Here is a 24,533-nt window from a genome sequence, read left to right on the forward strand (position 1 = left end):
CGGTATAAGGTTTTTGCTTTGTCTCTGAAAATGATTTCTGAGGATGCATCCAGAAATGTCATGAGATGGCATATTGCTTGGAGATAGTTTCTCAAAGTGGCTGTTTGAAGAGAAGGATGCCTACTTAGTTCTTTCATGGTGGTTAATCACCCAGCTACTTGCCTTGGATCACCTCATGTGTTAATGGAGAATTAGAGACCAGCCTTTGCTTGTTTCAAGGGTGACTTAGGATGGGATGAGAGGGAGGGTGGCATGCTTGGAGTACTGGATTTGGAGTCCTTCAGGTGTGGGTTGCATCCAGGCTGTGCCACTCAGCAGCTCTGTGACTTTGGTAAGTCACTTAACTTCTCTGAACCTCCATCTTCCCATCAGCAAAATGGAGATGTAAGGGTGACACATAGAAGAGAGCCATTAGTGGGAAAACTAGTGAAATCTGAATAAACCATGGAGCTTGGTTAATAGTAACATAGCAACGTTGATGTATGACAAATGCACCCTGGTTATGTGAGTTAACATTAGGGGAAGCTGGATGAAGGATAAACAGGAGATATCTGTATTATCTTTGTAACTCTTCCGCAAATCTAAAATCATTCCAAAGTAAAAAATTTATTAAAAAAAAAGAAGACTCTACTTTTCACCTTTAAAATGGTGACTATTTTTTTTTCTTTTTTTTTTTTCTGGTCGCACCCGGCGGCATGCGGGATTTTAGTTCCCCAACCAGGGAATCGAACCCATGTCACCTGCAATGGAAGCAGGGGTCCTAACCACTGGACCACCAGGGAATTCCCCTAAAATGGTGGCTATTAATAAAAGTAATACCCGTGTTGATGAGGGTGTGGACAGAAGGATAGTATAAGGTGGCATAATCTTTCTCAACAATAATTTAGTAGTGTGTTTCCGGGAACCTTAAAAATATGTAACGGTCTCTGATCCCTCAATGCCATCTCTAAAAATATATATTAAGAAATACATCAGTAATTAGAGATAATTACTCTAAAGTAATTAGAGTAAATAAATAATGCAGCAGCATTATTTATAAAGCAAAAAGTGGGAACAGTCTAAGTGGCCAATAGTAAGGAAATTAGTTCATCAATTATGATATATTAACTCAATGTTAATATATCATGGGCCATGAAAAACTGCGTCTTCAAAGAATACTTAGTGATGTGAGAAAATGCAGTGATAGAATGTTAAATAAAAATGGCAGAGGAAAAAGTGCCTAGTTGCTTTCCTTATAATTAAAAGCTAATTCCTGGGCCCAGAAGCTCAGCTGAAAGTTTCAAGTTTGCTTTTCTAGAAAGCCGTGGCCAATGCCCAGTAAATCATATGCGGAGATGTTCTGTATGGTGCCTGTGTCTTGGGGTGCATAGGCCCCTAACGTGAATGACAGTAGATGGGGTTACCCGTGCATTGACTGCCTGTGACAACACTGCCGCCTCTCGGAGTTAGATTTCCGGAGCCGAAATCCACACGGACTTCATCTCCACAGAGCAGCCTTTAAAGTACAAGTTGGGGGGCTTCCCCGACGGACCAGTGGTGAAGACTCCACGCTTCGATCCCCGGTTGGGGAACTAAGATCCCATATACTGGGCGCGCCGCGGCCCAAATTGGGAACTTTTACGATTAAAAACAACAACAGCCCTCCCAGCTTCTCAGGACACTTGGAGGAGCTGAGGTCATCGGGCCACTTCCCACGTGGTGGCAGCTGGGCCGGGAGCAGCGCCCCCTGCCAACAAGCCAGGTGTCGTGTCTCCAGGGACCCACAGCGCCATCACCCGCCCGCCTGCCTCAAACTTGTGACCGTGGGTCGGGCACAGAGCTCAGCGCGCTGCCTCCTCCTCGGGCCTCGAGGGGGGATGTTCCCGGACGAGCTGCTTCCCAGCACACAGCCCTCCAGGAGACGTTGGGGAGTCAGGGGAGCGTGGCGGATGCCGAACCGGTTACCCGGGAGCACTTTCTGATCGGCGCGAAGGACGCGGCTCGGGGGCCGGCATACGTGGGGGTCAGGAGAGTTGGGGCATGGGGTGAGGCTGGGAGAGCAGGAGGGAAGGCCAAAGAGGTGGTGCTGTGGGTTGAACTGTGTTTCCCCCAAAAGATATGTTCCAGTCCTAATCCCTGGTACCTGGGCATCAGGCCTTATTTGGAATTAGGGTCTCTGCAGATGTAACTAGTTAAAATGAGTCATGCTGGGGGACTTCCCTGGTGGTCCAGTGGTTAAGACTTCGCCTTCCAATGCAGGGGGCACGGGTTTGATCCCTGGTTGGGGAACTAAGACCCCATAGGCTGGTGCAGCCAAAAAAGAAAAAAAAGTGTACTAAAAAAAAAGAAAGAGTTATACAGATTTCAGTGGGCCCTACATCCAAAGGATGGTGTCCCTACAAGAAGGCCACGTGAAGACTCAGACGCACAGAGAAGAAGGCTGTGTATGACAGAGGCAGAGATTGGGCTGATGTGTCTACAGGTCAAGAACTTTAAGAATTCTTTAAGAATCACCGGCGGCCCCGAAAGCCAGGAGAGAGGAGGAAGCACTTCCTCCCTCACAGCCTCCGAGGGAACCAGCCCTGCGGACACCTTGATCTCGGGCTTCTGGCCTCCGGCACTGGGAGAGGACACATTTCTGTAGTTTGAAGCCGCCCCGCCTGTGGTCATGTGTTGCGGCCAACCCCAGGAAACGAATACAGTTGGTGAGGGTCAGGTCATGGAGTAAACAAGGTTTGGAAAACCAAAACAGAACCCCTCAGCAAGCCACATATTTGGAACTTGTCAGATATGGAACATCTGGAGGTGCCCGGATTGCTGCGGCCTGACTTTTGGTTTCACCTCATCTCTGCCTCCCTAGTTTGTTCTCTGAGTGACGGGTAGAGTCCAGCGCTTACTGCCAAGGAGTTACTTTCAATGGAGCAAGTGGTTTCCATATTTGCCACTGGGCCACGTCTGAGGGCATCGGTGGTTGTCCCGACCAGGGGCTCCTGGCATTGAGTGGGTGGGGCAGGAATACTGCTCCACACCCCACAGTGCCCAGGACGGCTCCACAGAGAATGGTCTGGCCCCGAATGTCCACAGTGCCAAAGGGGAGAAATCCTGTGTTAGTTATTTGGAAAAACAATTGAGTTAGGTCCCTAGCTCTTACGAGACACCAGAATAAATCCCCGATGGTCAGATGGTGTAAGCCAGGGTCACCCCTACTGTCTTTGAGTCACCTCCTCTCCCTCCCACTCAGGTGTGTATTTAAATGTGTGCAGCATCCCAGACCTCAGACGTCAGATGGTCACGGGACGCACAGCTTCCTGGGGGTCCGTGGGATCCCTAACCCAGGGGGTCTCACTGAGGGTGATTCTGCTCCCGGGGGACACTGGATGACATCTGGGGACGTCTGTGGTGGTCACGATTGGGGGTGCTCCTGGCATCGACGGGGTGGGGTTGGAGATGCTGCCCCACCCCAGAAAGTGACCGCAGTGCTGATGAGGAGAAAGCCTGGCCAGAGGTGACCTTCAGCTGAAAGCGTGGGTCTCAGCACCGGGCCCAGAGCTGCACCGAGGCAGCTGGGGCTCCGGGAAGATGAGCTGGGGCAGCTGTGCCCGTCCTCGCTCAGCACGTTCTACCCTCCAGAGGCTACAGGGCTGACCTTGCAGGGTCAGGGAGACGCGGTTCCCGCCAACACCAGAGCACAGAGCAGAAGCCTGGCTCCATCCCACGTGAGAGCGAGGTTGAGATGACAGCGCAGCCCACGGACCACAGCCTCAAAGGCAGACAGGCTGGGGGGCTGCCAGCCGCTAATCACCCCGACAGTCCCGCACACCTACTATGACACGCGCTCCCTGGGGCCGGGCTGGGGCGGGGTTGGCAGTCGGGGATTGGGCAGACCCCCTTCTGGCCGAGGAGGGGATAGATCGTGGGGCAGGCCTCCTTGGCCAGAGCCAGGCAGAACCAGCCCGAACTCCTTTCACTTCCAGGGAGGCTGCCTCTGCTGTCTTCATGCCTCCAACAGAGCCTTCAGTGAACACTTAGTCTGAGAAGAGAACCCTGCGGGGCTTTGAGGCGGTGAGAGAGGATCTTTGTGCAGACCCAGTAAACACTATGAAGGGCCGGGGGGTAAATATTTTCAGCTTTACGGGCCAGCTGGTCCTTTGTAGGAGCGAATGTCATAGCTGATGTGTAAGTGAATGGTTGTGGCCGTGTTTCAACAAAACTGTATTTACAAACACAAGGGGCGGGCAGGATTTGGCCCACGCGCCGATAGATCAGCACTGCCCATCTCCTTCTGAGGCTTCCTCCCAACTTGGTGGCCGAAGACTGGCTTTATTGCCTCTCGGAGCCTCAGTTTCCCCATCTGGAGAGTGAGTTTAATTACGCTCCTATGGACCCGTGTGTAGATTGTTAGCTGTTGTAGGTCAGTGGTTCTCATCTGGGATGTCCTGCCACAAGGGACACTGTCTGGGGACATCTGTGGTTGTCACGACTCGGGGTGATCCTGGCATCAAGGGGGTGGGGGCCAGGGAGGCTGCTCCGCACCCCGCAGCACCCAGGACGCCCCTGACAGGGAATGACCCGGCCTTGAATGTCTGCAAGGCCAAGAGGAAGAAACCCTGATGTAGATAAAAGTGTCCAATAAGTCAACTTGCAAAGACCAGGATGCCGCGTCGTATTAGCTGTCTGTCTGGCTTTCTTTGGACTACAGCTTCACCCTCATGTTCCAGAACTCTCCATCCATAAAACCGCTGCCCTCCCCCAGGCCCAGGCGCTGGCTGCATACTCAGCAGGCCTCGCTCCAGCACTGCCTGGGCGCCAGGGCCTTCCGAGTGGATGCACCATGTGGCCCGGATCTGCCTGGGATGTTCCAGAAGATTCCTCATGTGAAGCAGCCCCTGTGCCAGGGTCCACCATGGCTGTCCCAGGAGCCACTCAGTCACCTGTCTTTTCTCCCCCTCCTCACTCCTTTCCTGGGAGCAAACTTCCCCTGCTGATTGGCATATCCTGTTCTTAGCGTCTTTTCTTTTCTGGGCTTTATATAACCCTGTCATTATTGCATGCTGTCATGGGGACTTAATGTTCCTTCAATCACATTTCAAAGCCTTCTTGAACATAAGTAGCTAATTGTCATCACTCCCTTCTTTCCTTTTTCTTCTTAAATGAACTTTTCATTTCAGACTAGTTCTAGATTCACAGGAGAACTGGGAAGACAGTACAGAGAGTTCCCACGTACCCGCCCCCCCGCCCCCGCAACCATTCCCCCCCAACCCGGTTCTTAACATCTTACATCAAATCTGGTACATTTGTCCCAATTAAGGAACCAATACTGATATGTCATTATTAACTAAAGTCCGTACTTCATTTGGATTTCTTTAATTTTCCCTTGATGCCCCTTTTCTGCCCCAGGACACATGCAGGATCCACAGGACACTGAGTTGTCACATCCTCTAGAGGTTTTCTTAGACTCTCTGTCCCCAGGAACCATTTCTCCCTCTAGGGAAGGATTACTTGGGGCCGTTACCGGTGGCGATTTTGCAGACGGTAAACTGCCCTGTCTAGAATGATAAGAACATATTTTGCTCACCAAGTCGAGCTATTTTGGTTGCCTTTTGCAGCCAAGGTTGATAGAGAGGAGGTATTTGCTAACAGAAGTCGGCCCATCAATGTTTTTCAAGGTGATGGGGAAGCAACAGCCCCTTCTCTGAATCTAAGAGAAATGACGCCTCTGTGGCGGTGAGGTTTCGTGTTGCAGATGGCCTGGGATGATCTTGCTGGGTGATGGTGAGGGGCAGGCGGGGTCCTTCTGGTTAGGACCCGGGATCTAGTTTCCCTCTGCAGCGGTGCCTCCGTGTGAGCACTGGTGCCATCTCCTCATAGACCATCGTCCAGTCTGGGGGTCGCAAGCTACAGCCTCTGGGCCGGATCCAAGCCACCTGGGTTTGTAAACGTTTGTCGGCACAGAGCCTCACCCACTGGTCGATGACTGGCCAAGTCCGGTAGTAGCGACAGTGGCCAAAAGTATTTGCCACTGGCCCTTCACAGAAACACTTTGCTGAGCCCTGGCCTTGTCAGCAAAGCAGTTAATAGATGTTCTAATGTTATGAAGAAGTCCTACTAATAAAGAAGTTATACGCTATTAACAATATGCCAGGCACTGACTTCTGCATTTTATAGATGTTCACTTATTTAATCTGAAAAAACCAACCTGCTCAGGTGTGGGGTGCTGATGTCATTGCCATGTCACAGATTTGGAAATCGAGGCACAGGCGGGCCTTAGTCAGTCATGAAGGTGGGTCTGAACGCCACCCATGCTGCCTCTCAGATGCAGGAATATCTGTCCCCACCCACCCCCTTCCGGGGGACTGAGTGAAGCTATTTTAATTTTGAGTGGAAAATGAAATCTCTGTGTACATGGTTTTGTTTTTTTTTTCTGTCGGAAATTGGTCCTCTTCCCAAAGCAGTCGCCCGTTCCCCCATACGGTACAGCGCCAGGTGGCGGGGGGGTCTGATGATTGCTGCCTAGCACAGTGGGGTGATCCTGTCCCCAGGGGGACAGTGGCAGAGGTCTGGGGACGTCTGTGTTGTCACACTGGGGGTGCCCTGGGCCTCGAGTGGATGGGGGCAGGGATGCTGCTGTACCTCCACAGCACCCAGGACGGCCCCCCACAGAGGAGGACCCGCCCAGTGTCAGCAGGGCTGACGGGGGAGACCCTGTATTAATTATTTGGGAAAATATTGAGTCTGTTCCCTGCTCACATCAAGAAGCAGAATCAACCCCCAGGGGTCAGACGGTAAAAAGCAAGGAGGCCCCACCTTGTGTTCCATGGAGGAGGGTTGGGAGTCTCTAAGGCACCAGGACACAGAGCTGAGGGCAGCAGCCTCCTTCTCCCCTTTCTGCTGAGCCCCCAGAGACCTTTAGCCCCTGGGTCAAGCATGCCAGGACCTTTTGTCCCGTCTGATTGGGGTGTGCTGGCCCCTGATCTGTTCAGTCCCGTGGCTTTGGAGCAGCGTGTCTGCCCCTGGTGCCTCCCTGCGAGTCTCTGCCGGGGCTCAGAGCTCAGGTGGCGAGGCTCAGGCTGCCGTCCCCCACCCCCCAGGCTTCTCCTCCCACTTCATGCAATCAGAGCTCCTCAGGGTGACACATTTAGATGGTTGCTGTGGTGATGAGTGAAGGCTGGGGTGATAACTGCAGTGCGTGTCTATATTGAGCCTCCAGTGAGGCAAGGTGCGCCTGTCACACGCTGGTGGGATGTCGCTGTGGGAAGGGAAGGGGGCTCAGACCTCCCGGGCCCACCCACTCGGTTCCCAGAAGGGGCCTGGGCCGGGGGGGATCTGCCTATCGCCAGGTGCTGGGTCCCTGCCATTCCTGCCCGTGAGGGGCATGCCAGAGCAGAGGATCTCCACAGGGGGCAGTCTCGCCTCCCAGGGGACACTGGGTCACGCCTGGGACGTCTGTGCTCATCACAACTGGTGGAGGGGCTCCTGGCATGAGTCCGTGGGGACCAGGGATGCTACTCCACACCCCACAGTGCCCAGGAAGGCCCCCCACAGAACGACAGGCCCCCATGTCAGAAGGGCCGAGGGCAAGACCCTGCTTTAGGGAGAAGCATATCAAGGCAGTGGATTTGTTCAGTCTCAGAACCAGCTGCTGGTATTTCTTGATGATCTGTGAGACCCCAAAGGCTTCCTTTTCTTGTCCCAGTTGTTCTACTGCTGTCCCCTCGTTGAATTTACTGTGTCCCGTTAGTCTCTTGTGTCCCCCCCAGATGATCAGGTCTATAGATGGGAAAACAAGAAAATGAAAAATCCAATGCTGTTAGTTTCTTGCCGTTAGAAAATCATACTGGTTGAAAAAAATATACATGGAGCTGTCTGGTGAATCAGCCCAGATGGCAGGTGTATCGGTCATCTCTTGCTGTGTAACAAATTACCCTAAAAACTTAGTTTAGACAACCAACATTTACTCTCTCACAGTTTGTATGGGTCCGGAACTTGGAAACAGCTTAACTTGGTGGTTGCGGCTCGGGGTCCCTCGGGAGTCTGTAAAGCACACGTCAGCCAGGGCTGCCTTATCTGAAGGCTCGATGGGGCCAGAGGAGCTGCTTCCAGGATGGCCACTTACATGGCTCCTGTCCACATGGGCCCCCATGGTGCTGCTTGAGCCTCCTCACTACATGGTGGCCGGCTCCCTGAGAGCAGACGGAAGCCACACGTCTTTTTTTTTTTTTTTTTTACATCTTTATTGGAGTATAATTGCTTTACAATGGTGTGTTAGTTTCTGCTTTATAACAAAGTGAATCAGTTATACATATACATATGTTCCCATATCTCTTCCCTCTTGCGTCTCCCTGCCTCCCACCCTCCCTATCCCACCCCTCTAGGTGGTCACAAAGCACCGAGCTGATCTCCCTGTGCTACGCGGCTGCTTCCCACTAGCTATCTATTTTACGTTTGGTAGTGTATATATGTCCATGCCTCTCCCTCGCTTTGTCACAGCTCACCCTTCCCCCTCCCCGTATCCTCAATTCCATCCTCTAGTAGGTCTGTGTCTTTATTCATGTCTTACCCCAGCACACGTCTTTTATGACTGATCTCAGAAGTGACCTGCTATCACGGTTGTCATGTGGAATTGGTCACGAAGACCCTGATACCAAGCGGGAGGAGACTGCAGGAAGGCCGTGAATCTCAGGAGGCTGGAAGCATTGGAGACGCTGCCACAGCAGGTGAACGTAGCTCTGGAAATCAGTCAGGATGGGAACATTAGTTGCCCAATGTCCCTAAAAAACTAAAAGAAATGAAAGGGCACACCACCTGCCACCACAGAGAGATGCTCTATGGAGTGACTGAGATTGTGATTTTATCAGGAATTAGGGGCACAGTCCATTCCCAGGGCAATCTGGGTGGAGTCGCAATTCCTGGAACCCTACTTGGGATGCCTTTTGTCCACTTATTTTAGCCACTTTCACCCTCCTCCCCGCAAAGCTTTGACGACAGCAACAGGCTGGGTGGAGGACAAGTTTCTATGGTCCCATCTCTGCATTCCACGCAGTGTGGAGCAGAGGGGCCTCGCCAAAAGCGTCACGCCAGGAGGTGGAAGGGACTGAATCTCCCAGGCGGGGAGTGGTGATGGGAACGGGTGAGAGTCAGGCTGATGTGCGGAGTCTGGCCCACGCAACAAGAGAAGGAAAGAGGTTGCCTGCTGCCCGGTGCGATCTTGTAGAAATCAGCTCAGCACTGGCCAGAATATGCTTTCCATCGGCCGAGTGAGATTTGGGAGTAATCCCAGGGCGTGATTCTATTAGGGCTCTTGTGTGATCCGCTTGTGGGGCCTCCATGGTCCCCGGGCCTGGGGATGGCTGCGGAGTAGGATAATCCAGGCTGGAGTGGCCAGAAAATCTTGATCCTGATGGTATGATCTTGTTATGATACTGGCAGGGGCTTTGGGAGCAACGTAGAAAATCCATTTGGCCAGGATTGACCCAGCTTGTGTCTGGGTCCTGTTCACAACAGCCTGATGAATGGGCTGGTCAAGTGGGAGCGCAGAGCCGTTGTCTGGGCTATGATGGGCTCCCTCCTCCCTCCCTCCTTTTCTTTCTTTCTCTCATCAGAGTTCCTGGTTCTCGGTATAACCCTCCTAATTCGTCCCTCTTCTAATAGGCCGCTTTTTAGAGTACTTTTATTTTTTTTAAAAATTTTTTTATAAATTTATTTATTTTCAAAATTTTTGGCTGCGTTGGGTCTTCGTTGCTGCACGTGGGCTTTCTCTAGTTGCGGTGAGCAGGACTACTCTTCGTTGCAGTGCACGGGCTTCTTGATGGAGTGGCTTCTCTTGTTGTGGAACATGGGCTCTAGGTGGGCGCGCTTCAGTAGTTGTGGCTCGCGGGCTCTAGAGCGCAGGCTCAGTAGTTGTGGCGCACGGGCTTAGTTGCTCCGCGGCATGTGGGATCTTTCTGGGCCAGGGATCGAACCCTTGTCCACCGTATTGGCAGATGGATTCTTAACTACTGTGCCACCGGGGAAGTCCTGGGGACCTGCTTTTTTTTTTTTTTTTTTTTTTTTTTTTTTTGCGGTACGCAGGCCTCTCACTGTTGTGGCCTCTCCCGCTGCGGAGCACAGGCTCCGGACGCGCAGGCTCAGCGGCCATGGCTCACGGGCCCAGCCGCTCCGCGGCACGTGGGATCTTCCCGGACCGGGGCACGAACCCGTGTCCCCTGCATCGGCAGGCGGACTCTCAACCACTGCGCCACCAGGGAAGCCCGGGACCTGCTTTTTAAATGCAATGTTCTAGGGCTAGATTCACTCACATCGTCGGGTGTTACAGTGTGCAGTAGGCAGAATAATGGACCCCCAAAGACATCCGTGTCCCGATCCCCAGAACCTGTGAATGTGTCACCTGATGTGGTGAAAGCGACTCTGCAGATGGGGATAAGTTAAGGCCCCTGAGATGGGGATGAATGTCCGGCCTCTGAGGCGGTCACACCAGTGCACCTCCCTGCGGCCGCATTGCAAAAGGTCTTGTGCTTTTCCATCCGGGTCCTGCTGAGATGCTTGAGGGCTCCCCCCCACCCCACCCCGGGCTCAGCGAATCGGGAATTAAGAACGGTAGGTGGTTGGTCTCTAGCTCCTATTGCATTAGGTGCGAAGTGAAAAACAACAATTAAAAAAAGGAAAGAAAAAGCATTTTCCTGGAACACCCCACACGAGAGGTGGGGCTGCCACACCCATATGACCTTGGATGGGTGGAGGTCCCTGTCAGTGTCGGCCTCCTGGGTGTTCAAGCAGGAACCCACCCCGCATCGGGTGCAAACCTCTTCAAATCAGAGAGCTCCGTCTGCTACGAAAACCGAGAGGGTTCCTGGTTCCTACCCTCCACTCGGTCAAAATTGCCCGATGGATCATTACCTGACCTTCCAAGACTAGACAGGCCAGACCCATACACACAATAATAATTAGAAAATGAAGTAGTACTAATAAAATAATAATGGATTATTCCGATAAAACGAATAGAATAAGGAAAAAAATAAAATAATGAATAATTATGAAAGAAGATAAAAATAATTTTGGGGGGTTCATCAGTTTTATTTGTGTTAATTAAGCACAGCTAATGAATGAATACTTATTTATTCATGTCGAGGCAATTTTCTTTGCCAGATCAGTGAACAGTTTGTAAAGACAGAAAATCACCAGGCTATACCATGGAATCTGTGCAGTGAACAGAAATCACACTTTTGTAAATACGTTCTTCACACATACCAAATACTACTGTTGTTCTTTTTTTTTAAATTTTACTTATTAAACTATAGTTGATTTACAATATTGTGTTAGTTTCAGGTGTACAGCTTCAGATTCTTTTCCACTGTACTTTATTACAAGATACTGAATATAGTTCCCTGTGCTATACAGTCGGTCCTTGTGTATCTATTTTATATGTAGTAGGTATCTGCTAATTCCATACTGCTAAGTTATCCCTCCACCACCCCCCATCCCCTTTGGTAACCGTAAGTTTGTTTCTGTCTGTGAGTCTGTTTCTGTTTTGTAAATATGTTCATTTGTATCATATTTTATGTAAGTGATATCATATAATATTTGTCTTTGTCTGACTTACTTCACCCAGTATGATAATCTCTAGTTGCATCCATGTTGCTGCAAATGGCATTATTTCTTTCTTATTTTTTAAATATTTATGTATTTATTTTTGCCTGTATCGGGTCTTAGTTGTGGCATGCAGGCTTCTTTCTAGTTGTGCTGTGCGGGCTCCAGAGTGCGTGGGCTCTGTAGTTGTGGCACACGGGCTTAATTACCCTATGGCCTGTAGGACCTTAGTTCCCAGACCAGGGATCAAACCTGCGTCCCCTGCGTTGGAAGGCGGATTCTAACCACTGGACCACCAGGGAAGTCCCTCATTCTTTTTTATGGCTGAATAGTATTCCATTGTACATATACACCACATCTTCTTTATCCATTCATCTGTTGATGGGCATTCAGGTTGTTTCCACGTTTTGGCTACTGTGTATAGTGCTGCTATGAACATTTTTAAATAATAAAAATAATACATAATGAAAGAAGGTAAAAATAATTTTTAAATAATAAAATAATGAGGTAAGAATTAAAAATAAGTCATAAACATCAAATAATAAAATAAAGATTTTAAACAAAGAAATAATTAAATAAAAGCAATACTGAGTACCTGGAGTACTGAGTACCTGGCCGAGAAGGGGGCGAGAAGGAAAAATGGAGCAGCCACTTTGGAGAACAGTCCAGCAGTTCCTCAGAAAGTCCAGTGTGGACTTGCCAAATGACGCCGAGGTTCCACTGCTGGGATTGTGCCCGGAGAACGGGAAGCTCGCGTCCATCCACACAGAGATTAGCGGGAGAGACGTGCTGCAGTGGCCCCTTCCTGGCTGTGAGGTCTCCCGAGCTCCGGGGCGGCCACATGGCCGGTGGTGGTGGTGGTCCTGCCTGGCACCTGATGTCTGCTCCTGTGACCCAACGCGACAGCGCTAGGGCGGTGTGTGCACACCAGGCCCCGGGCGGCGACCGCCAGCTTTCCTCATTGCCATCCCTCCTTCATCTGACTTTTCTTTTTTTTGTTGTTTGTTTTTTTGTTTTTGTTTTGTTTTTTTGCGGTACGCGGGCCTCTCACTGTTGTGGCCTCTCCTGTTGCGGAGCACAGGCTCCGGACGTGCAGGCTCAGCGGCCATGGCTCACGGGCCCAGCCACTCCACGGCATGTGGGATCTTCCTGGACCGGGGCACGAACCCACGTCCCCTGCATTGGCAGGCAGACTCTCAACCACTGCGCCACCAGGGAAGCCCCTGACCTTTCTTGCAGAGTGGCCCGGAGGCTCTAGATTTTCATAAATGAGGCTCCAGAGAGAACTCAGTTCAAGAAAAGGGAGGTGCCTAAATGCACCGTGGGATCTGGATGGGATTCTGGCACCGACCGGAGAAGGACTTTTGTGGAGAAACCAGTGACATCTGGAGAAAGTGTGGAGTTGGTAGTAGTGTACCAATGTTGGCTTCTTGGTGGTGACAAACGCATACCGTGGTGATGGACATCAGAGGTTGGCAAATGAGCCTGGGGGTCAAATCCAGCCTACATTAGCCTGTTTTTAAAATTGTATTAATTAGCTATTTAAATTATAATTAATTAATTTTTATTCTGTAAAATATACATAATATAAAATTTCCCATCTTCACCGTTTTTAAGTGTGCAGCTCAGCGGCACTAAGCACACTCACACTGTCATGCAGCCATCCCCACCATCCATCTCCAGAACTTCCTCATCTTCCCAGACTGAAGCTCTGTCCCCATGGAACACTGACTCCCCAGCCCCTGGTCCCCACCATCTACTTCCTGTCTCTGTGGATCTGACTCCCCCAGGAACCCTCTGTGAGTGGAATCAGACAGCATTTGTCCTTCTGTGTCTGGCTTCTCTCCTTGAGCATCACGTCCTCAAGGTTCATCCGTGTTGTAGCAGGTGTCAGAATCTCCTTCCTTTACAAGGCTGAATAATATTCCACTGTATGGATGCAGTATACTGTTTATCCTTGGCCTGTTTTTATACAGCTTAGGAGCTAAGTGCCTTTTCCATTTTTAAAGGGTTGAAACGAACAAACAGGAATATGCAGCAGAGAGCCTGGAGCTGACAGATCCTGAATAGTGAACATCTGGTCCTTTGTGGAAAGGTTGGCCGACCTCTGCTCTAAGGTGTTAACATGAGGGAAGCCGAGTGGGGGTGTTTGGGAACACTCTGTACTAGCTTCGCAACTTTTCTCTAAATCCACAATTATTCCAAAATGAGAGATTTTTAAAGGAAAATTTGGGGAATGAGGGAGGTCCTTTTTTTAAAAAAATATTTATTTATTTGGTTGCACCAGGTCTTAATTGCGGCAGGCAGGCTCCTTAGTTGCAGGGAAGTCCTTCTGGAGCAAGATGTGAAACGCCGGAGTCGTGACTCAAAACCACCTAGGACTTTGCCTTGAAGCTGCGTGTGCCTTCTCCTCGTTTCTCTTTTTATTACAAGCGTTATTATTTTGTAACTTTGAAGATGATGATTAATCAGGTAGTGTGACACTGCTTCACGTTTGGGACCTCCCCGCTGGAGGATTCCAGGACATGAGATGCACCACCGTGGTTTTGGCAGTGTTTCTCTCTGCTCAGAAACTTTAGGATTTCTCTGTTCCTGGCCTGCAGAGCCCTCTGGAATCTAACTCTGGCTCAGGGATTGTCACACTAATTCTGTAAAGTCCAGAGTGTGTATATTTGGCTTTGCAGGCCTCGTACTCTCTGTGGCAACTACCCAATTCTGCGGTTGTAGCGCAGAAACAGGCTCAGACGATCCAGAAATGAAGAGGAGTGGCTGTGTGCCGATAAAACTTTATTTACAGAAGCAAGCAGTGGGCTGGATTTGGCCCATGGGCCAGAGCTTGTCAACCCCTGCTCTTGTTTATCATTTCACCTTTATCTAATATTTCTCATCTGCCTGTCCAGTATTGGGAAATGATTAGGAATTCATGCCTGGGGTCTGTCCGACCTGCTTTTAAGGCCTGGCTGTGCTCACACGTGACCTTGAGCAACTTACTTTCTTCCTCTGTACTCCATTTCTTCCTTCATAAGAAGTGAATTATAATATTTGTTAGGATAATTAACTGAACATATATATATATAAATGAGTGGGTATATATATATGTGTGTGTGTGTATATATAAAACAGCACAGAGACTGGCACGTATGTGTTCAAAAACTACTATTCTACTGTATGATTTATTTAAATAGTCTCCTATTGTATTAGTTAGTGCTGTGTAACAAATCACTACAAACTTAGTGACAACACACTTCTATTATCTCACAGTTTCTTTGGGTCAGGAATCTGGGTTTGGTTTAGCTGGGTCCTCTGTTCAGGGCCTCTCTCTCACTGGTTACAGTCAAGGTGTCAGCCGGGGCTGGGGTCTCATACAAAGGCTCAACTGGAGAAGTTGCTGCTTCCAAGTTCATATGGTTGTAGGCAGGGTTCAGCTCCTGTGGGGCCTTGGTTCTGGAGGCCACCCTCAGTCCCCTGCCATGTGGGCCTCTCCGACACAGCCGATGGCTTCACCAGAGCATGCACACTGAGAAGATGACAGTCTGCTAGCAAGATGGAGGTTGATGGCCAAAAGGCACGTGAAAAGATGCTCAAAGTTGCTAATTATTAGAGACATGCAGATCAAGGCTACAATGAGGAATCACCTCACACCAGTCAGAATGGCCATCATCAAAAAATCTGCAAACAATAAATACTGGAGGGGACGTGGAGAAAAGGGAACCCTCCTACACTGTTGGTGGGAATGTAAGTTGGTGCAGCCACTATGGAGAACGGTATGGAAGTTCCTTTAACAGCTAAAAATAGAGTTACCATATGATCCAGCAATCCCACTTCTGGGCATATATCCAGAGAAAACCATTATTCAAAAAGACAGATGCACCCCAGTGTTCACAGCAGCACTATTTACAGTAGCCAAGACATGGAAGCAACCTAAGTATCCGTGAACAGAGACATTGAGATAGAGGATGTGGTACATATACACAATGGAGTATTACTCAGTCATAAAAAACAGTGAAATAATGCAACATGTAGCAACATGGATGAACCTAGAGATTATCACACTAAGTGAAATAAGCCAGACAAAGACAAATATCGTGTGATATCACTTATGTGTGGAATCTAAAAAAAAAGGATGCAGATGAACTTATTTCCAAAACTTATGGTTACCAAAGAGGAAAGGTGGGTGGGGGAAAGGATAAATTAGGAGGTTGAGATTGACATATACATACACTACTTACTATGCATAAAATAAGTAACCAACAGGGACCTACTGTATAGCACAGGGAACTCAATATTTTGTAATAACCTATAAGGGGAGAGAATCTGAAAAAATATATATATGTCTGTGTGTATGTATAACTGAATCACAGTATGTATGTACTACGCTGTGTACCTGAAACTAACATGATATTGTAAATCAAGTATACTTCAATTAAAGCAAAAAGAATTACAAAGAAATGCAGGTCACAGCCTCATGGAACTTGATGACAGGAGTGGGCCTCGCCTAACACCACCCAGCTGTGTGGGGCTGGCCTGCTCACCCCAGATCCATAGGGCTCTCCGGTCTATGCCCTTGGCACCGACTGGATTGTGCAGAATCCTGAGAACTGGCGAGCACCTCCTGTGGGCCGGCGGTGACAGCAGTGTGAGCTGCCGTGGTGAGCAGAGCACACGCTATTCCTGCAGTTTGGGATCTCGCCTCTCTCGGGGGAGACTCAGCTTTGAACCATGTGATAATGGTGGGCACCAGGTGTCTTCAGGGGGGATGACAGTGTCCCGGGATTAGTGTGGTGATGGCACAGCCCTGTGAATCTCCTAAAGGACACTGAACTGGACACTTTATTTATTTATTTTTGGCTGCATTGGGTCTTCGTTGCTGCGCACAGGCTTTCTCTAGTTGGGGCGAGTGGGGGCTACCCTTCGTTGCGGTGGGCGGGCTTCTCATTGCGGTGGCTTCTCGTTGCAGAGCACGGGCTCTAGGTAGTGTGACTCGCAGGCTCTAGAGCGCAGGCTCAGTAGCTGTGGCGCACAGGCTTAGTTGCTCCGCAGCATGTGGGATCTTCCCGGACCAGGGCTCGAGCCCGTGTCCCCTGCATTGGCAGGCGGATTCTTAACCACTGCGCCACCAGGGAAGCCCGAACTGGACACTTTAAAAGGGCGAATTTTATAGTAGGTGAATTCTTTCTCAATTTTTAAAAAAGGAAAAGGAAAGGAAAGAGTGTGGATGAGGTGGGGCTCACAGGTCATAAGAAGTGCTGCCCGGGGGCTTCCCTGGCGGTCCAGGGGTTAGGACTCTGTACTTCCACTGCCGGGGGCGCAGGTTCGATCCATGGTTGGGGAACTAAGATTTTGCAAACCGAGCGGCACAGCCAAAAGAAAAATAGTCCTGCCTATGACAAGAGTGGGCGAATGTCCTATCCATGCAGGCCTCTGATCACCACCCTTCTAAGTTCTGTCTGCTTCCCTCCAGTGATTTATTTCTCCCTCACAGAGCTGGGCACCTTGCACCTGGCGTTTTCGTTGTCTGTGTCTGAGATTTACCGACCCTGCCTCGTCGGCAGTTCTGAGGGCAGGGTGTGTGGGGGGTCAGCAGGCCCCGGCTTCATGCAACCCTGTCTGCACCCCAGGGCTCTGCTGTCACCATCCTGAAATTTGTGATAGTTTTTGAACAAGGGGTCCCACATTCTCATTTTGCCGCCAGCTCTGCGGATTCTATAGCAGGTCCTCCTGATGGCCTCGATCCACTGCTGGCCCCTCACGGGGGGCTCGGGGTTCACCCTGATGGGAAAGTGAAATCCTAGCATCTTTGTCAATGAATATCACAGGGACAGCCTGGCGCCAGCTGGTGCGCCTCGCAGCCTGCTGTCTGTGGGCCCCGGGGACGTGTTCCTGTGGGCACAAGTTTCGTCCTCGCCCTTCTCTGCTCCAGTCTAAGCCAGTCTGGACTGAGCACAGCCGGGGTGGAGGCTCTGTGGTGGTCACCTCACTGCCCAAGTCCAGCTCCAAGGACTAGAGGACAGCCGGCAGCGGGCGTTTAGAGGGCTGGGGCGTGGGGAGATTTGCAGATGGTAGATGTGAGGGCAGAGAGAGAGACACCATCTCAACAATGATTCATAAGCTGCCCATGTTCACAGCAGTGTGATTCACAGTAGCCAGAAGTGGAAACAGCCCGAATGTCCATCAGCGGATGATGGATACACCCACTGTGCCCCTCCACACACGGGAACATCACTCAGCCGTGAAAAGGGGTGAAAGCCCTGACACTCGCTACCACGTGGATGGACCCCGAGAACACGATGCTCAGTGAGAGAAGCCAGACACAGAAGGACACACAGGGTGTGACTCCATTGATGGGAAACGTCCAGAACAGGCCGATCCACAGACACAGGGAGTGGGTTCATACTTGTCAGGGGCTGGGGAGGGGTAGGGTGGTGACTGCTCATGGGGACGGGGTCTCGGGGTGATGAGAACGTTCAAAGATTGATTGCGGTGACGGTCACACAACTTCGTGAGTGTACAGAAAGACCAGTGAATTGTCCACTTTATGCAAATGGTGTGGCATGAGAATTATATCTCAATAAGACCAAAAAAAAGGTGCCTGGTTTATCAGTCACCATCTCCAGGTTTGGCTAATGTCCCCGAGTCGCATAAGGAGCTGCCATTGGGGGACTGGGTGAAGGGTGCCCGGGACCCCTCTGTACTAGTTTCCAACTTGTCGTGAGTCTTTCTTTGATTCAAAAAACAAAAAGTTGAAGGATCGGAGGCGTAGTCGGTCCCTGCAACGTTGAGGCGAGTCTCGGCCTCTAGGTCTGTGGGCATGTTGCTCTGGCCCTCACATCTCTCATCCCTGCGGTCCACTGCTGCCCGGCCCTCCGCGCTCTCCAGGGCGCCCCTCTGGCCTCAGTGGCCAGAGCAGTTCCAGTCCTAGGCGGCGGGCCCGGTAGAGCAGATCCTGCTGCTGGAGGAGATTCTAGCCGCTCCAAGAGCCCAGAGGGCGTTCCTGAGGCCACAGCGCCACCTTCAGGTGACGGTGGGGATGTCGGTTCTCCATCCTGGCCTTTGATTGGCAACAAATTAGCCTCAACTCAGAGAAAGGGAACCAGCATTTAAATTTTTATTTTTAAATCATTTTTAAAATTTTACTTATTTTTGGCTGTGTTGGGTCTTCGTTGCTGCACGCGGGCTTTCTCTAGTTGCAGCGAGCGGGGGCTACTCTTCATTGCGTTGGCATCTCTTGTGGAGCATGGGCTCTAGGCATGCAGGCTTCAGTAGTTGTGGCATGTGGGCTCAGTAATTGTGGCTCGCAGTCTCTAGAGCGCAGGCTCAGTACTTGTGGTGCATGGGCTTAGCCGCTCTGCGGCATGTGGGATCTTCCGGACCAGGGATCGAACCTGTGTCCTTGCATTGGCAGGCAGATTCTTATCCACTGTGCCACCAGGGAAGCCCTTTTTTAAAAATCATTTTTAACTTTAAATTTTCATATTGGGGTATAGTTGATTTACAATGTTGTGTTAGTTTCAGGTGTACAGCAAAGTGGTTCAGTTATACATACACATATATCTACTCTTTTTCAGATTCTTTTCCCATGTAGGTTATTACAGAGTATTAAGTAGAGTTCCTTGTGCTATACAGTAAGTCCTTGTTGGTTATCTATTTTATATATAGTAGTGTGTGTATGTTAATCCCAACCTCCTAATTTATCCCTCCTCCCCACCTTTCCCCTTTGTTAAACAAACCAAAAGTTTGTTTTTGAAATCTGAGTCTCTTTCTGTTTTGTAAATAAGTTCATTTGTGCCATATTTTAGATTCCACATATAAGTGACATCATATGGTATATTTCTCTTTCTGACTTACTTCACTTAGTATAATCTCTAGATCCATGCATGTTGCTGCAGATGGTATTATTTTGTTCTTTTTTATGGCTGAGTAGTATTCCATTGTATATATGTACCACATCTTCTTTATCCATTTGTCTGTCGATGGACATGTAGGTTGTTTCCATGTCTTGGCTAATGTAAATAGTGCTGCTATGAATGTTGGGGTGCACGTATCTTTTCAAATTAGAGTTTTCTTCAGATAAATGCCCAGGAGTGGGATTCCTGGATCATATGACAACCCTATTTTTAATTGTTTGAGGAACCTCCACACTGCTCTCCATAGTGGTTGTACCAATTTACATTCCCACCAACAGTGCAAGAGGGTTCCCTAAATTTTTATATATTTTTTTAAATTTACTTATTTTTTGGCCATGCCGCGAAGAATGTGGGATCTTAGTTCCCCGACCAGAGATTGAACCCATGCCCCCTGCATTGGAAGTGTGGAACCCTAACCACCAGACTGCCAGGGAATTCTCTCCCTAAATTTTTTTTTTTTTTTTTTTTTTTGCGGTACGCGGGCCTCTCACTGTTGTGGCCTACTCCCGTTGTGGAGCCCAGGCTCCGGACGCGCAGGCTTAGCGGCCATGGCTCACGGTCCCAGCCGCTCTGCGGCATGTGGGATCTTCCCGGACCGGGGCACGAACCCGTGTCCCCTGCATCGGCAGGCGGACTCTCAACCGCTGCGCCACCAGGGAAGCCCCCAGAGCAATTTTTATGTCTATTCACAAGCGCACGACTCTTCCATGCGGACACTGCTAACACCCACCCAGCATTTCAGGGCCAATTGTGCTCAGCTAACGTGGTACGTTTGTCTTCCAGGGAGCGGACATTGGGTTCCTGAACCTCGGCGCTGAAGACAGCCAGGCCTCCAGCACAGGTCAGTGTCCTGAGGTTTTTCTTTTCTCCACGTTCAGTGTTTGCACAGGCCTTTGATTGGCAGTTCGGAGCCAGGATGAGTTAAGAGGTTGGGGTTTGCTGTCCAGGCGGCGTCCTCGCCATGCACGCCTGCATCTTCCCAGCTCTGCTTGTTTCTGAGGGCTTGTCTTATCCATCAAGAGGGCATGGCAGCCACAGGGAACGTCTTCTGCCCTTGGCTCTGGGAGCAGGGGCACAGAGCAGGGAGACTGGCAGGGTGGTCCGGCAGGGTGGGTCCTAGCGCACCCAGGATGGGCGCAGAGCGGCGCGGGCCCGTCAGTGCCACCTGCTTCCCAGCTCTTAGCTTCCTCCTCAAGAGGCTTAATTGGGGTCTACGGTGCTTCACTCCATTTCCCGTTGGCGTGGAGGGTGACCCGTCGATGGCCATCGGCCAGAGCAGAGCTAAGTCGTGGGCTGCGACAGATATCTGAACCCCGTCACCCACCGCAGTGGGACAGCAGGTTGGGAAATGTGGCGAAGGCCTCCGGAAAATGAAGTCAGGAGCAAAATAAAGCTCAGTCCCGGTCCTTTAACTCTTGCTCGCTTGTTTGTTTCTGGTCTTATTCCCAGGAGGACTTTGAGTAGCTTTTGTGACGTTTGAAGAGGAAATAGCATGAGAATGAATGAGGTTGCCCCATGGCCTGCCTGGTTCATTGACTGTAATTGTCAGGGACCACACTCCGTGCTTCTCTGATTCTGTCACAAATGTCTTTGCTACTTCCGTGGAGTTTCCTCTTTCAGGCCGTCTTTGGAATAAACTTCCGGTTTCTAACAAAAATACAGATGGATCTTTGATTCAGGTTGTGTTCAATCTAGCAAGAAATTTGAGGGAGATCTGACATCTTTATAACGTATATTCTCATTCAGTGTGTGTGTGTGTGTGTGTGTTTGTATAAATGAAAACATGTTAGACAAGAAGGCAGACACTAAATGATTCCATTCAGATGATATTTCCAGAAAAGGCAAATCTGTAGGACAGAAAGGTGACTCGGGGTTGCCAGGGGCTGGGGCGGGAATGGGGAAGAACTGTGCTTGGGCACCAGGCATCTTACAGGGCGAAGGGGAGGGTCCAGAACTGCGCGGGGTAGGGGTCGGGGTGGTCTCGTGACTTGGTGAACTGACTACAGAATCTTTGAGTTGTGTCCTTCAAACTGGCCAGTTCTATGCTGTGTAAAGTGAACCTCAGTAAAGTTAAAACGTATATATTTTAGCTCAGCTTGGGAGGGAGGCTGTGCCTGCAGACAAAGACCAGAAGCTGAGACTGGAACCCTGGGGTCCGTCTGGCCGGTTTATGCTCCGCCAAGGCCCCAAACAGATTCAGTGTTAACTCTGTTTCACAAAGTCGCCAAGTGGGAGGGGAGTTTGGAGAACAGCCCGGAGCCAGGTGAGGTCGCGCAGGGGGTATGTGTCTGTGCAGCGTGCGGGACGAGCTAGCCCCGCTCAACCCTTCTCTGTAGTGTTAACATCTGACCAACTTCTTGTAAAAAGAAAGTGAATTTAGACAACGACAAAGGAGAGGTAAGTCACCCCAAACCCCCCACCCATCGAGGACCACTGCTGACACTTCAGTGAGTGTCCTCCCGAATCTCTCTGTGAATTACTTCTCCCGCACGCGCGGGGTTTTGGAGAAGTAGGATTTTCTGTTTGATGTACGCACTCCCTTGATGGGCATCTTCCCTCATCCATAAAACCTAGATTTCCATCTTCTTTCCTGAAGCCGGATGTTACAGATGAATTATAACTTATTTCATTAAAAAAATTTATTTATTGAAGCGTAGTTGATTTACAGTGTTGTGTTAATTTCTGCTGTACAGCAAAGTGATTCAGTTATACGTATATATATATTCTCTTTTCATATTTTTTTCCATTATGGTTTATCACAAGATATTCCCTGTGCTATACAGTAGGACATTGTTGTTTGAATTATAATTTATTTCTTTTAAAATAATTTTATAATTGATTTAACTGGTCTTATTAGTAGGCTTTTTTGAGGGTGTTCATTTTCTTTTTCTGTTTTTCTTTTTTTCTCTCTCTCTTTTTAAATTTTGCTACGTTCTGGGGTGGATGTCCTTGTGCAGACTTCCTACATCCTTGGTTGCCCTTTGGGGTAAATTCCTGGAAGTAGGTTTGCCTTGTCTGTGAATTTAAGTCTGAGTGTTCTCATTTACATTTTTTTTTTTTTTTTTTTTTTTTTTTTGCGGTACGCGGGCCTCTCACTGTTGTGGCCTTTCCCGTCACGGAGCACAGGCTCCGGACGCACAGGCTCAGCGGCCATGGCTCACGGGCCCAGCCGCTCCGCGGCATGTGGGATCTTCCCGGACCGGGGCACGAACCCGTGTCCCCTGCATCGGCAGGCAGACTCTCAACCACTGCGCCACCAGGGAAACCCCCTACATTTTTAAAAAATCATATTTTATACATTTCCTATGCAACTTGAAATTCACTCTCTTTTTTTAAAAATTTTATTTATTTATTTATTTTTGGCTGCATTGGGTCCTGGTTGCTGTGCACGGGCTTTCTTTAGTTGCTGTGAAAGGGGGCTACTCTTCATTGTGGTGGCTTCTCTTGTTGTGGAGCACAGGCTCTAGGCGTACGGGCTTCAGTAGTTGTGGCTCACGGGCTCTAGAGCGCAGGCTCAGTAGTTGTGGCGCATGGGCCTAGCTGCTCTGCGGCATGTAGGATCTTCCTGGGCCAGGGCTTGAACCCGTGTCCCCTGCATTGGCAGGCGGATTCTTAACCACTATGCCACCAGGGAAGCCCTCATTTACATTTTGACCTTCAGCCGCAAAGACCTCCAGAAACACAGCATTTCCCATCCCAGGGTGCGTCTCCCTATCCTCCCAAGTTCAGTTTTAGGTCCTGGCCAACCTGACAAGCCCAGGTGATTTCAGCTCTTGCGTCCGGGCGTCCTTTTCGTGAGCACAGCCGTTCCTCTAAGGCGAATGGCGCAGCTGTGTCCTTTCTGTTGGGGTTTCTCTCCCAGCGATTTTTTTTTTTTTTTTGGCCCCGCCACACGGCATGTGGGATCTCAGTTCCCAGAGCAGGGACCAAACCCTTGCCCCCCTGCATTGGAAGTGCAGAGTCTTAACCACTGGACCACCAGGGAAGTCCCAGTGATGCGTTTAAATTCTATTTCTCTGTCTGTACGCCGTCCATTGCGAAATTTTTTCTGAGCGTGTCTTTGCACTTTGCTCATTGTGGGTTTTGTCATCGGGCATCTGAAACGTCTCTCGCACACCCACGTTCTCCTCTGTGTTCTGTGTGGCCTTCCTCCACCTGTCAAGATTATAAAAACAATTCACCTGCGTTTTGTTTCTCGTGTATTTTACCCTTAAATCCTTGCACCATTTGAAATTCAGCTGTGCTAGTGGGTCTCACGCAGGCATGATTCTGACCCCCTGCTCCCCACTCAGGGGACACTGGGCCATGTCAAGGGACATCTATGGTTGTCATGACTGGGGGGCTCCTGGCATCGAGGGGGTGGGGGCAGGGATGCTGGTCCACACCCTGCAGTGCCCAGGACGCCCCCCACAGAGGAGGGCCAGCCTCCCTTTCAACAGTGCCCAGTGACAGACCGCTGGGGGAGACAGAATTGTACCCTGAGCTGGTGCCCACCGCCGGCCTTGCAGGGGTTTTCTGTTCCAAGGAAGCCTACTCTCCTGTACGCGCTCCTGGAAGGGGGGAATCTGGGCTTTTCCTGATTGCTTTTTAGTCTCATAGTCGCTATGAGCACATCCTGTTTGCCAGGCCTTGTGCTCAGCATCTACAGGCGTCCTCATATCCAGTTCCCCACAGCACTGGGGGCGGGCAGGGGGGGGGGGTCTCCTGTTGCTGGGCCGCCGCCTTTCCAGGGAAGCCAGGGTGTCACCAAGCAACCCACCCATCCTGATGACAGCACGCTGATCCGCTGCACTCAATTTCTGCAGACACCAGGGCTAAAAGAGGACCCGGAGTTTGGGGTCTAGGGCTGGAGACATTCCCCAGAGTGCTGCGGTTCCCACTGGCGGCCACTAGGGGGCAGTGAAAGTCCACGGGGTCTCTGGCGGGGCCGGCCTTGAGCCAGGCAGGGATGTTGATGGAGGGTGTGCAAGGGGGCGCCCAGCTGTCTTCAGTCAGTCCTCCTGGAGACCCGTGACCACCCGTCCACGTTCTCCGAGACATTCTGGTTCAGCCCCCAGGGTCCCATGG

General features: G+C 50.2%; 1 protein-coding gene across 1 annotated transcript in view; it reads left to right on the forward strand.

The window, feature by feature from the left end:
• GNG7 (G protein subunit gamma 7) overlaps positions 1 to 24,533 on the forward strand; it is a 151,076-nt gene that overhangs the window by 26,269 nt on the left and 100,274 nt on the right. Inside the window, exon 2 of the mRNA XM_032628630.1 lies at positions 20,250 to 20,307. The gene's annotated coding sequence lies outside the window, so the exon portion shown is untranslated. The remainder of the gene's footprint in view (positions 1 to 20,249; positions 20,308 to 24,533) is intronic.

This window comes from Phocoena sinus, chromosome 3 (assembly GCF_008692025.1).
Source record: "Phocoena sinus isolate mPhoSin1 chromosome 3, mPhoSin1.pri, whole genome shotgun sequence".
In the NCBI taxonomy this organism is placed as follows: Eukaryota; Metazoa; Chordata; class Mammalia; order Artiodactyla; family Phocoenidae; genus Phocoena; species Phocoena sinus.